This window comes from Leptonychotes weddellii, chromosome 12, assembly GCF_054177405.1.
Source record: "Leptonychotes weddellii isolate Sample4059 chromosome 12, ASM5417740v2, whole genome shotgun sequence".
Lineage (NCBI taxonomy): Eukaryota > Metazoa > Chordata > Mammalia > Carnivora > Phocidae > Leptonychotes > Leptonychotes weddellii.
Window position 1 is genome coordinate 36,763,358 of NC_138380.1, and position 16,530 is coordinate 36,779,887.

At 40.6% G+C, this 16,530-nt stretch overlaps 1 protein-coding gene across 9 annotated transcripts in view; it reads left to right on the forward strand.

Moving 5' to 3' along the window:
- Window positions 1-16,530, forward strand: part of ELMO1 (engulfment and cell motility 1) — a 518,756-nt gene that overhangs the window by 322,017 nt on the left and 180,209 nt on the right. The window lies entirely within an intron of this gene.

Here is a 16,530-nt window from a genome sequence, read left to right on the forward strand (position 1 = left end):
TTAAAGCCTGTGTTCTTTGCAGTATACTCTGTTCCTTCTAGTTTGAACAAGTTTTTTTTTTTTTTCTATAGACACCCCAGCTCTTTGTTTCCTGTTATCATCTCTGCGTATTTGTCCACTGGCCACAGAAGTCATTTTCTCATATTCATTTTGATGCTCAGCATTTATGTTGAGGGATGAGTTGCAATTGCTCTTGACATGGCTGACAGGGAGACATGGGTATCGTGGAGAAGCTAAATGATAAGCTTCTTAGAAATCTGTTTCCTGGGTGATGGAATATGCTCAGCTCTATTGTTTGTAAGCAGTAGCATTATTGCTAGGACAAGAAATGCAATACATATGCTAATATGTGCATGAATGGTTGGAAAGATGTTTGAACCAAAGAAGCTTGTCTGTTTCACCTTTACAGGCAATGGAAATTGAAATTTTTTTAGCAGGTTTTCAATGAAGATGGGAGAGGTGCCAGGAACTGGAGATTGCTACCTAGTGGTGCCTTCCTCTGAATTACTATAGGCATGCATACTATTTGCAAGGGCTTGGGTAAAATTATTGTGAATCTTAAAATCCTATGATTCTGTAAGATATTATATAATAGAGGTTATACAAATCCCCTGGACACATTGAACATAATCTCAGTAAACAGAAATTCTTAAATTTATTTTGAATTAAGATTATACAGAATACTAAAATCTTATCTCTTTTCACAGTATCTTTTAAGATTTCCTTAAAGTATCTAATAGAATATTAGTACATTTTGCCTCTTATAACTAACCCCAATGTAAAAGTGGCCCTTGTAACTTTATGTATTACTTTATTATAGTACATATCATTTCCCTCCTTACAATGTGATTCTTGTGCCCATAACCAATCCACCTTCTTCCCAGATATTTGAAAGTAGAGACCAATTCTTGTGCATCTTTGTGGCAGGCAGGTAATCAGTGTATGCTGAGGGATTGAAGGTGAATGGTATCATTTTCATAATCTTTGAAAGTAAATTCTGAAAACTATTATCACTGATAAAATTTTTTTTTAAGATTTTATTTATTTATTTGAGAGAGAGAATGAGACGGAGAGAGAGAGCATGAGAGGGGGGAGGATCAGAGGGAGAAGCAGACTCCCTGCTGAGCAGGGAGTCCAATGCAGGACTCGATCCTGGGACTCCAGGATCATGACCTGAGCCGAATGCAGTCGCTTAACCAACTGAGCCACCCAGGCGCCCACTGATAAAATTTTTAAATAGATTACTGCAAGGACTAGTGTTTGGTTTTTACAAGAGAAAGTCCCAAATACTTGTAGACATTCTGGGTTCCCTAGATTTAATTTCTATCAAAAATCACTTTCTTTTCTGTCATAAATGTTATCATGATAAATTAGAAATGCTGTAAATATAGTGTATCTAGTTTCTAGCATGAGGGCATGTTTTAAGAATTTCTTAGAGTCATTTTCTTGGAGGGAACATGAATCTATCCTTGGCTGTATCTTTTTAAGGATTTAAATCCATCATCTGAATGAAGACATGCAAATTATACTCATCAGACTTTTTAGAATACTCAAGAGAAGTATTTAATAATTACAGATTTTTAAATGTCCTAACAGGCTGACAACTTGGGACAAATATCAAGATTAATTGAACTTTGATAAAATTCTTCACTTGGATTTTAAAAAACTGGTTGCACAAGTTTAAAACTGAGGAGACTTTGATCAATAACTCTGGATAAAGGACCTGAGCATTTTAGTTGATGACACTGTCAGTCTAATCCCATGGTAATGGTTGTTAAGTAAAACCAGTGCAGTCTCAGACTTCACTCACAGAAATAGAATTCCCAGATCCAAGGAGGGAGTTAATAGTCTTGTGATGAATATACTTGCCTCAGACCATGCCTGGAATACTAAGAATCATTTTAGGACACATATTTTAAGAAGGTCTTTAGCAAGCTAGGAGCATATGTAGAGAGGTAAGTAATGATGTCTTTAAGTAACAGTTGAAGAAATGGTGTATGATTAGCCTCGAGTTGAGAAAGCTAAGAAGAGACACATTAGCTGTCTTCAAAAATTTCAAAGGTTGTCAATTTTAGAGGGTAAACTGGGACTAACATTTGTGGAAGTTTCAGGAAACTAGCCAACAGTTGTTTGTTTGTTTTAAACACATGAAATTGTACTGCAGAGTTGTGAAGCAGGGCTCCTGGTCCAACCAAATTACGTGACAGTCTTTCATGAGTGTTGCTGTTAAGAAATTTTAAAAAATGGGTTCTCTCCATGTCTAGAAATGCAAATTCTTTGACTATTTTAACAAAAGTACCTCCAAAGATAGAAAAACAAAGGGCTGTATGGCTTTTACCTGATGCTCACCCCACTCCAGGACAACTGTTGAACAGTCCTTAAACCACACACCCTGGTTCCAGGCTTTCTCTTTGGAGGAGACTAGATTGCCATTCTTTGGGAATCTTGATATGCTGAGGCCTATGGTTGTCACTGTCCTTGTTGCTGAATGTAGGCGGGGACTTTGGGGCCTCCTCCCAGGCTAAGGTTTGCTTTGTTACTTAATCAATGCTCTGCCACAGTTCAGGTTGCACCTGTTGCCTATTGATCTGCCTTCATATTATGGCTCTATACCCTTTAGATCACATCCTTACATCAAGATTTTTGATAATTCTGCCTGCCTTTCTTAAATCTGACTGGCACCCAGCCTGCTTTGACCCCAGTCCACTGACCTCTCAAGGAAGATGAGTTATGGAAGAGATTTGAAATTTGAGTAGGGAGTTGCAGGAGGTGAAACATGACATTCTGAGATCTCTCTTGACCTATTAAACAATTACATTTCCTATCACTTGAAAACTCATCTTATGGTATAGATTCATTGATTCTTAGACATAGACATGAAGGCAAATATTAGATAAGGTAGTATCTGGATGAAGAAGAGAGTTTTAAGGGTTTGATGAGGCTTCTGATGAACTAGATATAGAAATTGGAGTTTTTAACATACACTTTGGTTTCTCTCATTCATATAAAGCACTGTTGAGTTCTTTACACTAAAATGGCTTTGAATGGAAATGAAAAACTTTTAGTAAAGGTCACCACATGACAACTAGAAGAAACACATTTGACAGGACATCTTGACAACAGAAGCAGAGATCTGATAAACTTGGGCTTTACAGAACAGACAGTCATGTTCCACAGATGAGAGAAGGACACTGCTGGACTAGCAGGGACAGGTACTTCTGTCCTTCTGTGGGGTCTCACCAGACATAGAGAAATTGATGGGAGCACTGTCCTATGGACCCAGGGAGCTAAGATTGAACTCAAATGAGAGAATTTTGGAAACCTAAAATTAAAAGGAAGAAAAGGAACTACTAATGGAAAAGAACATGAAGCATAATGGAAGGAAAAGCCTGAAAATCACTTACATTTAATGATAATTAACATGTATAAAAATTTGCAGAGGCCAAACCACTTAAGGTTCATAAATTATATAGCCAGATTTTAATGGTAAAATTCCTTAAGGAAAGAATTCATTCAAAGTTCACTAGTTATAATTTATAAAACATTGCTGTACCCAGTTATGCAGTTAGTAAATGCTTTCCATGATACATGTGATTTTGACAGGAAGAGAAAAAAAATCCCCTTTAAATTAAGGGGAAAAATAGAAACATAATTTCAGGAAATATAACAAATGAAACTGTTAATCCTCAAGATTCATCCAGTGAAGTTTTGTGATTAAATAATATTTCATATAAAGAACTTTGAGCATGAAAGAATCTATACTCTTTCATAATTTAGACCAGTCTTTTAACAGCTGGTCAAACCCAAGGTCAGATTTATTGGTTTTAGAAAAATAATACAAATTGGGAAGAGTCACTAAAGAGGCAACCCATTTATTGACTAATTCTCTTTGAAAGGTTTTTTTTTTTTCTGAATAAAATATTCTTCAGAGCTAAGGTGTCCCAGTGTCCATTTGAAAAGCCCTTATTCTCGTATATTACCCAGTGTGATAAAAAACCAAATAGACAGGCCCATTTCTCATCATCTCCTCCATCCCTTATTTTTTAACACTGCAATTGTTTCAAACATTTTGGTGCTACTAATATCCACTCTGAAAGAAAACAATATTTGATAAAGCACTATGTAATAGCCAGAGGAGGAAGGAAGCTGAACATGTCCAAGAAACAATTCCTATGGGGAATTCCACATTTATGGCAGGACACCCTGCCTGAAACCCTTAGGGTACACTAGGCCTTCCATATGTGCTGTCCTCTGTAGTTAAATTGTCTCCCTAGCTAACCTCAGTTGGAGCACGCTAAATATCAGCAACAAATGTGTGACTTTCTTCCCCTGAAGCACAGATGAGACTGTTCTAGAAACACTTAAAATTAGTCAGCCTCTGAACCTGGCGTCTATGTCTATCAAATGGAGGTCATATCAACTACCTCAAAGGGTTGCTCTAAGATATTTGGGTCATTGTAGGGGCACAATGACTTGGGTTTTTTTTTTTTTCCACTTTTTCTTTTCAAGGCTATGTTAAACACTATTTAAAAAGAAAATTACAAGGTAAGTTATTATTCTTGCCAAACATCTAAGAATCGTTTGTCACTGAAAGTCTTACATGTTCATACTCAGTAAAGTCTGTGACAGATCCATCTTCTCCTGAGGGGATGCTCCATAGGGTGGCTTACTTTGTTTTTGTTTTTGTTTTTTTTAATTGTCTCTTTTTATTTAACTTTGAATATGCAGAGTTCATTGTGATTTAAAATATGAATAGGTATAATTTCTTTTTTTTAATTAACATAATGTATTATTTGTTTCAGGGGTACAGGTGTGTGATTCATCAGTTTTATATAATACACAGTGCTCACCACAACACATACCCTCCCCAGTGTCCATCACCCAGCTACCCCATCCCCCCACCCCCCTCCCCTCCAGCAACTTTGAATACCATCATTGAATGTGACAAAGAGGACTGCTGACCTAAGCTCTTGGTTTATCCAGTTGTCCTAAAGAAAACCGTAAAAGACATACTCCCAAGAGAAAGCCACACTTGGAGAGGCAAGTGTTGACAGATTGATGTAATTCTAAATTCAAAATTTATTAAGGAACAAAGATCTTTTTCAGGGGTTAGAATGATAAAAGGTGGAAAAGTAAGATTTAAAAACAAAAGGATAATGCAGAGTAACTGCTAATAGGTATGAGGTTTCATTTGGTGGTGATGAAAGTCTTCTAAAATTATATTGTGATGATGGTTGCATGACTCTCTACACTAAAATACATTGAATTGCACACTTAAATGGGTGCATTTTTTGATATGGAAACTATATCTCAGTAAAGCTGTTAATTTTTTGTGAGGGGTAAAAAAGTGGTATTCTCCAACAGCATGGGCACTGAGGACAAGGCTTGGGTTCAGATCCCTGTAAGTTGCTGGTTCATATTTGGGTGGCCCTGGGCGAGTTATTGAATGACACTGCAGCTCGGTTTCCTCGTCTCTCAAGCGGAGATAAGAAGACTTACTAATGGAGTTGTTGTAAGGATAATCGGGACAATGTATATAAGACATCTACCAGAATGCTTACTTTAGAGAAAGTCCTCAGCAACACTAATCTTTGGGAATGGGGGAATTTGGTGGTACTGATAGTGTGAATAGAAGTAGGTCTTCAGTATGAAAGGTTAGAGCCTTTAAGAAGCCCTCCTGAGAGAAAATTTGACCATTCCATTTCAGGATATATTTCTTCCCCCAAAACTGGATTAAGGAAAATTGAGTTCATTGTATTGCATCAGTAAGCCCCTCTCCCTGGGCTGACCTGAAGACAGAATCAGCTCATCCACTTATGTGAGTATGGGGCTAGAAATCAGACAAAATCTGTAAGCTCTTCAAAGAAAGCAGGGCAGTTCTGTACCTTTAACATCGCCTTCTACCCCCAACCTCGTTTCCTTTACAATGGGAAACCTGAGTTGGACAAAGAAAAAGGGTGTGGAACATGTCCCCTGTCTTCATTAGTGTAAAAGGGCCACCAGCTGAATCCTTTCTGCAGCAGAATGGTCTTTAAATGAAAAGGTATGCAACCAGGAGAGACTCCTTGCTGGAAAGCTGAACCAGGGACTTTCTGGGGAGAGGGCCCTGGGGGTCCCAGAGCAATACTGGCAGGGCTCAGGCTGCAGGAAGTCCCCCCGGCCCCCCAACTTAGATCCTGTATTTATTTCCCCAGTTCATTCAATATACATGTATTAAGTGCCAGCTGTATCCGAGGTGGTACAGTAAGTGCTTAGTATTTATCCCTGAACAAGACAAAGGTGGTGGTCTCTGTCTTCAAAGCTGACATTCTGGTGGGAAGACCAAGAAAAACAAGTTAAAGAGAAATTATATAATTGCAAATTGTATCAAGTTATGAATAAATCAGAGGGCTAAAAAAGAGAATAGCAAGCAAGTGCTTGCTTTCCCAGTGGATCTGTCTGACCATATCACATCACTAGAGTGGCCCTTTCCATCCATTTTCACATCTGTGAGAGAGAAAAGAAAAAAAGTGCCCACATCAAGAAACGTAACCCAAGCCCTTTCAGTGAATGCATGATATTCTGGGTCAACTGAACTTTAATATTCAAATAGGTTACTACTTAGGCTCTGTTTATAAAAATCTTATAGAAGACAGTGGCTTCATGAGTCCAAAGAGAGGCAAAGGGTGGAAAGCACCTTGAAAATGTTAAAGAACTTAGGCAGGATTCACTCTGATGATTATCTCATGCAATGTTTCTAAACATGTGTTCAGGCTAAGTCCTTCCACGACAACTTTCAAATATAGATACTTATATTGATTTCCTTATTTTGTGAGCTGGATGGGGACCTGAGCCCAAGACAAAGACTTCTACTCTATAATACCACAGAGACAAGAATCTTTTTCAGCATTTCAGATAACAGAATAGTCATAGTTATTGTGCAAATACCCAGGAAAAAATGCTTTTCATTTACTTGCTTATGAAATAATTAAAATCAATTTCTACAACATAAAGAGAGTATTTCATTTTTATAATTTAAGGAAATGTATTTTGTAAGTATATAATATATAATAAAGTAGGTTTTCTACTAGATTTTAATGGCTTAATCAGTGGCTCTCAAGGAGAGCTAGTTTTGCACCCCAGGGCACATTTGGTAACGTCAGGAAACAGTTTTGGTTGTCACAACTGGTAGGGATTGCTCCTGGCATCACATGAGTAGAGACTGCTAAAAATCCTTCAATGCACAGGACAGCCCCCTCGCAACAAAATGTTATGTAGCCCCAAATATCAGTAGCACTGAGGTTGAGAAACCCTTGCCTTAATCAGTAAAACTTTTTATCATAAATTTCAAGATGTGGAGATTTAGTTGTACAAGGGAAAAGCAGTGATTCATGTTAAAGTATAATGATCTTTCAGTTAAACTGCTACAGTAAATATTTAACATGGTGACTTATATTTTGATCAAAGAAAGCAAGTTTCTCTTATTTTAAGATGCCTTAAAAAAGAAAAACACCATTTCTCTCAGTAAGAGGATAAGGAAAGCGAAAACTATGATACGAATTCCTTTCCTGGGGACACTTACCCACTACTAGCCTCAGCTGAATACAGAAAGATCTCTTGGTGACAAACAGATAACTTCAAATTCAAGCATTAACGGTCATGCGCTTTATTTAGGAAGGTTTCTCAAACTCAGGCACAGGGTATGTTTATTTGTAGGTTAGGCAGAATTCAGGTATATTTATGGTGGCAGGTATGGTTATGCATAAGACCAGTAACTAGAATGGACCCTGTGACCAGTCAGGAAGAGTGCAGCTGTGGTGCAGCCAGAATCTTCTTATTGAGGAAGATCTGTGAATGCTGATGTATGGAGCCCATAGGGAACAATGAAACTGGGGTGGCTGCACCCATTTGTTCTCCTCTATATCCCTTGTAACCCTCAAGTGCTCATAGGCCAAAATGGGCCCCACTTAACTGGGGCCAAGCTGGTGTTCTTGCTCATTACCTAACCTGGACCCACTTTTGTGATGAGCCCTACTCTCTCGGTTGTGTGTTTTAAAGCTCGTACAAGATACTGAAAGTCGGGTATGTATAGAGAAGGAATTCTGTGACAGGCAGGTACTCTGATTAATGAGCTATTTCTGTATTTAACAAGCTATTTCATTCAGTTGGCCTATAAATTGCAATGCCGGGTCATTTGTATTCAACAAACATGTCTTACAGATGAAGTGCTAGAGGCTCGGAGCAGAAAGGCGAGCCAGCCCCAGCCCTGCCCTTCTAAGGCATTCACTTATATGGCTCAACGCTTTCTTTTTCTCTTCTGCAAGTTAAAGAAGCACCCGCATGAACTGCTGACGACAAATGGTGCAGATGATTTTTTTAAGGGTAATGGTTGCTCCTAAGTCATAATTTCTTTATATGGGAATCTGTGACTTGTAAACACAGAAGGAGGACTTTTGTTTCATTATAAGCCTATAGTGAGCTGTCGCCAGCATTTCCCAATCTCTTCCATAAACTGAAAGGATCTTGAAAACCCCTTTGTGCTTTGTACTGCAATTGCTTAGAGTTCCCAGGTTCCCTTTAAAAAATCAGAAAGCGAATTTATATCAGCTGTTATTTTGCTCCAGAAACTCCCTTGATATCTCAAAGATCTCCCTTCTCGATCTATCAAAATCTCATGCAAGGTACATATTGTTGCTTTTCCCTTCATCTCGCCATGAGTTTCAGACTGTTAGGGTTAACCGCAGACATTTGCCTCAGTCTTTGATTTGTCTCATGCTTTGATTTTTTTGTTTTGTCCTGTTTTCATCATTCTCATTCTCCCATTTGATTCATCAATGATTATCAAATATCAAAACATCAAACCTACACTCCTGCTCTAATGAGAGCAGACACACTGGGGTTCTTCCCTCGGCCGATCTAAAGCCTGGAGGGCAGCTCCAAGTGTGATGCTTACAGTGTTGTCATTCTCCAATAAGAAGGTGGCTGGCCAGAAGCCTGGGCCTCTTTTTTCCTCACATTCATTAGTGCTAGTATCTTGGGATTCCTTGTGGGAAGGATATAAAGAAGGCTTGATGTTCTGGTAGAATCATGTGAGATGGTTCTGACTTCTAACAAACGTTACCATGTATGTGCAGGAAACAGTTTTCTCCCTCTCAGAGGCTGACCTTGAGAGTGAGTCTGTTGAAATTGTGTATAATTGCTGGGCAGTTATACATACTCTATAATTTAAAAAGGAGACAGGTAAAATATATGTCTTCGGCGACAGTGAAAAATCAGCTGGCTCTTGGCTTATTTATGTTCAGGAAGCAGGGAAGTAGCGTGTAGGCAAAGGTGGACACCGTGATTACAGACTGAGGATTGATTTAGAATCTGGCAAGATGTTTCCGTGGGCTTTATCCACAGAAGGCTGCCTCCAGGGTGACCATGCGGGCTCCGGGGCCTGCAGGGTAGAGGAGAGGTCACGAGGCCAGCAGGAAGCCGGCAGCCCTGCATGGCTTGAAGGTTTTACTTTGCCTCTCAGAGCCTGTTTTCTCATCTCAAAATAAGGATAAGGATAATTCTTTTTTTTTTTAAGATTTTATTTATTTATTTATTTATTTATTTATTTATTTATTTGAGAGAGAGCGAGCGAGGGAGCTCGTGAAAGCAAGCAGAGGGACTGAGAGGAACAAGAAGACTCTGCGCTAAGTGTGGAGCCCAACGCGGGGCTAAATTTCAGGACCCTGAGATCCCAGCCTGAGCTGAAATCAAGAGTCCGATGCTTACTGACTGAGCTACCCAGGTGCCCCGAAATAAGGATAATGCTAAACCTCACAGGAGTTACCTGATGTGTGATAATGTATGGGGAAATGCTTTGTTAACTCTGAAGTATTGCATAAAATATACTCTTTATCATGGAAATATTGACTATTTTGTAATTTTAGACTATTTTGGAATTAAGGAAAACAAAGACTTTATTGAACTATTTTCCTTTTCTCTTAATTCCTCTGTGGAACAAGGCAGTGCATAAATCTATAAATAACTCTTCCTTTTCCCAAGTTCAAATATGTGGTATTTTTAAGATTTAATAGAGAATAAAGGACAGGGAAATTGCTGTAAAGCAAAAGCCATCAGTGATGGGAAAAAAGCATTTTTAAAAAAGCTTTTGAACTATTGTGATATGAAAAAATATATATACCATTTTATCAAAATAGAGACTTTTTTTTATAACAATGACATGTAAGTTTGGAGCAGTAAGTAGACAAGGCAAGATCTTAGCTTCTTGTATCACTATTTTTTTTAACAAACTCTATTTTTTAGTACAATGTTAGATTTATAGAAAAATGCAAAGATAGTACAAAGAGTTCCCATATACCCTGCACCCAGATTTTGTTCTTATCTTAGTATGTTACATTTGTTACCGTTAATAATAGCAATATTAACTAAAGTTCATACTCTTCAGATTTCTTTGGTTTTTACCTAATGTTCTTTTTCTGTTCCATGAGCCTACCCCGGATACCACTTTATGTTTAGTCATTGACTTATACTCTGGGAAGTCCGGAGTGTAGTCCTAGGTTGTGGTGTGTCTGTGTGTGTCTCTGTGGTAAACTCATTCCTCTTTCTCAGGGTCTCTATTGATCATCCTTGTAAAGCATTCAGAGCCTCATACTGGGAGAGTAACGTCGCCTCCGTTACAGAGCCCCGCTGTGTAACCACTTTATCTGAGCAACATGTAAGCAAAACCTAGCATGGAGATTTAAAAATAGCCTGAAACAGCCTCAGTAAATGACAGAGTGTCAACCATATTCATGTACATCACTTCTAGCATTACTTCTCTAATTCCCTAGTTCATTTACTGACTTGTTTTTTACACACATTACTAACCCCTTTCATACCATAGAATATTTTGGAGCTTTCAGAATGAGTTCCCTGCCCATAAACAGCTGAAGGTTACTTAAGATCCTAGAATAAATCTCAGTCGAAAGACCCAGAAGTTAGTGTGGCTGAAAGTGTTATTCTTTTATTTTTTAATTTTTTTTTAAAGATTTTATTTATTTATTTGAGAGAGAGAATGAGATAGAGAGAGAGAACATGAGATGGGGGAGGGTCAGAGGGAGAAGCAGACTCCCTGCCGAGCAGGGAGCCCGATGCGGGACTCGATCCCGGGACTCCAGGATCATGACCTGAGCCGAAGGCAGTCGCTTAACCAACTGAGCCACCCAGGCACCCGAAAGTGTTATTCTTTTAATGATTTTAGCAGCTTTTGAATTCAGCGTAATGATAAGTAAAAATGCTTATGATCATGATAGTAAGAATGTATTAAGTGTTCAAGGATGCATTTAGTGAAGCCCAATGTCTAAATCTGGGCTCTGCTTCTGTCACAGGAACTTTTCTAGAATTTTCTGTGGAGTATATAGATGAACTATAAATCATCTTTTTAAAGCTAGGAGGAATCAAACAACTCTAAAGTTGGGACTTACGGGGTGCCTGGGTGGCTCAGTTGGTTACGTGTCTACTTTTGGCTCAGGTCATGATCCCAGGGTTCTGGGGTCGATGCCCGAGTTGGGCTCCCTGCTCAGCAAGAAGTCTGCTTCTCCCTCTCCCTCTGCCCCTGCCTCCGCTCATTCTCTCTCTCTCTCTCAAATAAATAAATAGAATCTTTAAAAAAAAGATAATTGGGATTTACGATTTCACCTGAGAGGTGGTACCACCTGGGCTGCTCCAAACCCCCCTGGGTGACCTGAGAGAGAGGAATGGCCGTTACAGTCACTGTCCTTGTTAATTAGTAAGGACACTCACCCTCACCCAGGGGAGATGGAAGTAAGGACACCGGGACAGAGCTCTTCCCTGCCCATGCCTCAATGAGGATTTTCACATCTGCCCCAAAATAGCCTATTTGCTGTATCACAAACATACAGAACAAAAGCAAAACATAAAAACAAGCGAGTGTCTGTTTATTTTAATTCTTTGCTTGAAAAAAAAATAAGCTGAGCAGGTTGTAGCCCTTTTTCCTTATAAACCAACATCCCATGCTTCTCCCCCTGGCCCTGACTCTGACTCTGTCCGATGCATATAAAAAAGGCTACTCATTATCCCAGCCCCTTGTTGGGCAGCAGGGAGAGCGTCACTGTAATGAAGTGACAGAAGCCCATATCTCACAAACCTCCTGAGTGAGGAGCCTGACTTCTTTTTCTAGAGCTGGCAGCAGGCTGGCCTTTGGCCCAGCCCCTTCTCCATTGGCTTCCCCTCCTCTGTCTGACTGCTCTGCTGCTACGGGGTCTGGACTCGCATCGGGCTCCTGGCTGCGTGTTCAAATAGCTGGGGAGCTTTCAAATCCTGTTCTGGTGCAGGCTCGGATTGTTTCATTGAGATCCTCTGGGGTAGACTCCAACCTCAGCAGTTCTTTGTTTATCCGGTTTATTGAGATATAATTTACACACAGTAGAGTTGATCCTTTGGTTATGTGTACAGTGCTTTGAGTTTTGACACCCACATGTGGTCCTGCAGCCAACACCACAATCAAAACGCAGACAATTTGTAGCACCCCCCAACACCCCAGGATGCCCTCATAGCCAGCCTCCCACCCCACCTCACCCATGCTGGAGACTGCTCATCTGTTTTCTGTGGCTTCAGGATTTTTTTGAAAGTCGGTGATGCTGGTGTAGAGCCAGGGTTGAGAACTGTGGTCAGTAGAACTGCCTGGTAGCCTTTAATAGATGCAGGGGAGGAAAGCTGGGGTGTCTTGTCAATACAGTCAGGGAATCCATCAGCTTATCTCCTTTCTCTGCATCCCTTGCGACTATTAGCTGAGAAAAGACTGCTCTTTTGCTTATGGTTTGCTGGGGTGGTATGTTTGTTTTGGTTGTGGTTTGCAGAGAGAAGTTAACGGGGTGATTGGGGGGCTCTGAGACTCTGCTTGGGGAAGACAGAACCTCCTGTATCTGCCTTAGTGGCAGCTTGAGGTCACCAGATGCATTCACGGTCTTTTCTCTGTTGCCTGCGCTGTTCTCAGCACTGTGGACACAGTTGGAGGCGACATAGACAGTGGCCCTGCCCACCTGGGGCTTACTGAAAGAGGGTAGAGAGAGGCAGTGAATAAACATGTCATGTTGTAGAAAATGCTCCACACGGACTGAACTGGGTGATATGCTAGAGGCTACGTCAGACCGGGTCTGACTGTGAAGAAGTCATACTATTAAGCTGAGACCTCAATGTCACAAGGAAAGCCACCATGCAGAGTTAAGGAGTATTCCACACCGAGGAAACAGGCAGTGCAAAGGCCTTACAGTTGGAAATGAGATTTGTGGGTGTTAGGACAGCAGGAAGTCAGGGCGACTGGATGTAGGAGCAAGGGAGGGGCCGCGGAGATGAGGTGGGAGAGGCGGACAGAAGGCAGAGCTCCTAGGGCTTTGTAGAATGACATCTAAGTAGATTTCCTTCTAAGTGTGATAGGCATGTGATTTGAAGCAGGAAGCAGCACATTCTGATGGGTTTTAAAATATCACCTTTGGATACCACGTGGAGAATGGATTTCAGCAGGTGGAGTGGGGCAAGAATGGAATGACAAAGTCTTGTTAAGAGGCTGGTGAGGTGAGGTGACAGTGGCTTACACTGGGGATGGAGAACAGTGGCCCCATTCATGTCACTGTTGGAGACATGTGAGAAGCCACTCCTCTGGACTTGCTGTGGCTTGGGTGTGGAGGGCAAGGGAAGAGCAGAAGCAAGGCTGTCACAGACTGTGGGATTGAACTTGCGATCTCTTATGGTAGATTTCCACTGGCTTCTCCCCACATAAACTGCATCTTTATTATAGCTTGCTGGGCCTAAGGATGTTAAGCCATAATCTAATCCTGACGTCACCAATGTGGCAACTGGGCAGCTCAGCTTGAGCGGATGTGCCTCCCGCAGATTAACTCAGGGAAGAAAGAAATCAGGCCATGACTGAGAATAATCAGTACCAAGCAGGAGGAATGGGGTTAACAGGGAAACGTTTGATTAATTACTACAATACCGCCTTAAACAAACCAGGTTTTACAGAAAGACCTGGCTCTGCATATGCCTTTACAGTGAGATGCAAAATAAAATGTGAAACTAAAAGTCCCTGTGTACATGTAACTCTCTTGAGCAAAACAGAGCTGGTGAAAATACATTTGGCTTGGGTCATGATCCCAGGTCCTGGGATCGAGCCCTGCATTGGGCTCCCTGCTCAGCGGAGAGGCTGCTTCTCCCTCTCCCTCTCCCTCTGCTGCTCCCCCTGCTTGTGTGCTCATTCCCTCTCTCTCTCAAATAAATAAATAAAATCTTTAAAAAAAACAAAATACATGAAAGCGATTACTTATGTTGTGAAACAAATCATGAATGTCTTTGTTTTCAAAAGTGTAATTAACTACAAGTATTTCATCAGGATAGCAAACAACATGAAGAACACCTAAGACCACTTTGGGGTGACTGGATGGACAGCGGCTCAGTTCAGGATGTGGGTATGCATGGGCAGCTGCTCTGCCATATTGACCCGTGTGCTCTTGTGGGCAAGGTCACCAGTATGCGTAGCTTGATACTCAAATTTTTACTCCCCTTTCTTGGGCCAGTATGTTAGGTGTTGTGACTTCATTTTTGTTCACTGCATTCCTTTTAAAGTTATATCAGAAACTCATCCTCTTTGGGGCACCTGGGTGGCTCAGTTGGTTAAGCAACTGCCTTCAGCTCAGGTCATGATCCTGGAGTCCCAGTATCGAGTCCCACATCGGGCTCCCTGCTCAGCAGGGAGTCTGCTTCTCCCTCTGACCCTCCTCCCCCCTCTCATGTGCTCTCTCTCTCTCTCTCTCATTCTCTCTCTCTCAAATAAATAAATAAAATCTTAAAAAAAAAAAGAAACTCATCCTCTTTGAAAACAATAACAACAACAACAAAACTCATCCTTTTTGTCTCCTTGGTAGTGCTTTTCAAATAATGCCTCCATCCTACTCCCAGTTCCCTCACTCTGGCTGAGAATTTCTGGGAGAAATTGGACAGTGTGTGTGTGTGTGTGTGTGTGTGTGTGTGTGTGTGTATGTCACTACTCTTCTAGTGATAAGAGCCCACAGTAGATCAGCAAGGTGGGCAAAGACCTTCCTATTTGAAATATACCTTGTACATTCCAGGGGCCTGTAGCGCAGCCATGATGAATAAGGCTTCACGTGTTCAGGCTTATGGCTATAAAATGACAAATGGTAACAATCTTGGCATTGTTCCTTTTCCTTAAGGACATTCTGGGGACAGCCAAGGTGGTGCAATGATGTAACCTGAGTGTTGTTTTTCTTTATTTCCTTTCCTATAAGGAATGTTAACATCACTTATTATATATGCTACACTTTTCTTTGATCTCCCCAACTTCCTCTCCCCGACTTACATAGAATCTTAATGATACACCTGTAAGGGATGCACAACACCCATTTCTTACACCCTCCATATTGTGGCTGTTGGGGTGGGCCATATAATATCCCATTTCTCCTTCTCTGGTAGAGAAATACACTAACTGGGGGTAACCTGATGTGAGAAATATGCATTTCAAGTATGTCACTGGCTTCTTTTGCTCCAGGGCCCAGGAGGAATGGAATCCTGTCTTGGGGAGGATGAGGGATTTGCCACTCTTAGAGTGTTGCACATCCCATCAGGCACACACTAATAGCAGCCAGGTGTTCTCGTGTTTGCATTTCTGCTATTTCTGTGTCAGCTCATGTTACTGGCATACTACTACTAAATCCTTTCCCTGTGGATTCACTTCTGTTGGTCATGGATTGGAACGCCTAATATGCAAGAACTCTTAGCACAGTATCACGGCAATTTTTTCTTGGACAAAGTCACCTGTTTAATCTGTACCAAAGAGAGTACTGATGAGTAAAATGATCTCACACTATTTCTATTCAGTTTTAGTTTTGTGCTTTGAAAATGTTTTGTCTGATAGTAGGTGTCTAAGCTGAGCATCCATCTTTCTAGAATTGCACTGCCCAGTATGTTAACCACTAGCCATGTGTAGCTTTTTAAATTTGAATTAAGTAGGAATAAATAAAATTTTAAAATTCAGTTCCTGGGCTGCCTGGGTGGCTCAGTCAGTTAAATGTCTGACTTCAGCTCAGGTCATGATCCCAGGGTCCTGGAATTGAGCCCCACATTGGACTCCCTGCTGAGCAGGGAGTCTGCTTTTCCCTCTCCATCTTCCTCTGCCCCTCCCCCTGCTCATTCACTCTCTGTCTCTCTCTCAAATAAATAAATAAAATCTTTAAAAAAATAAAATAAAAGTAAAATAAAATTCAGTTCCTCAGTCGTATGTACTAGCTATGTTCCAAGTGCTTAATAGCTCTGCCCACCACACACACGGATTTCCATCATCACAGGAAGTTCTGCTATACAACATTATAATGTAATATCTTTCCTGAGTAAAATGAAAATTTTACGTTGTTGCATTTTTAATTATCCTGGATTGGAGCCTGCATTTTATCTTCAATCATCATTATGTTGATCATATCTAGAGAGGAGATAAAACAAACCATTTTACCTCAGACCATGGCATGTCATGATCTGTACATCTTACCA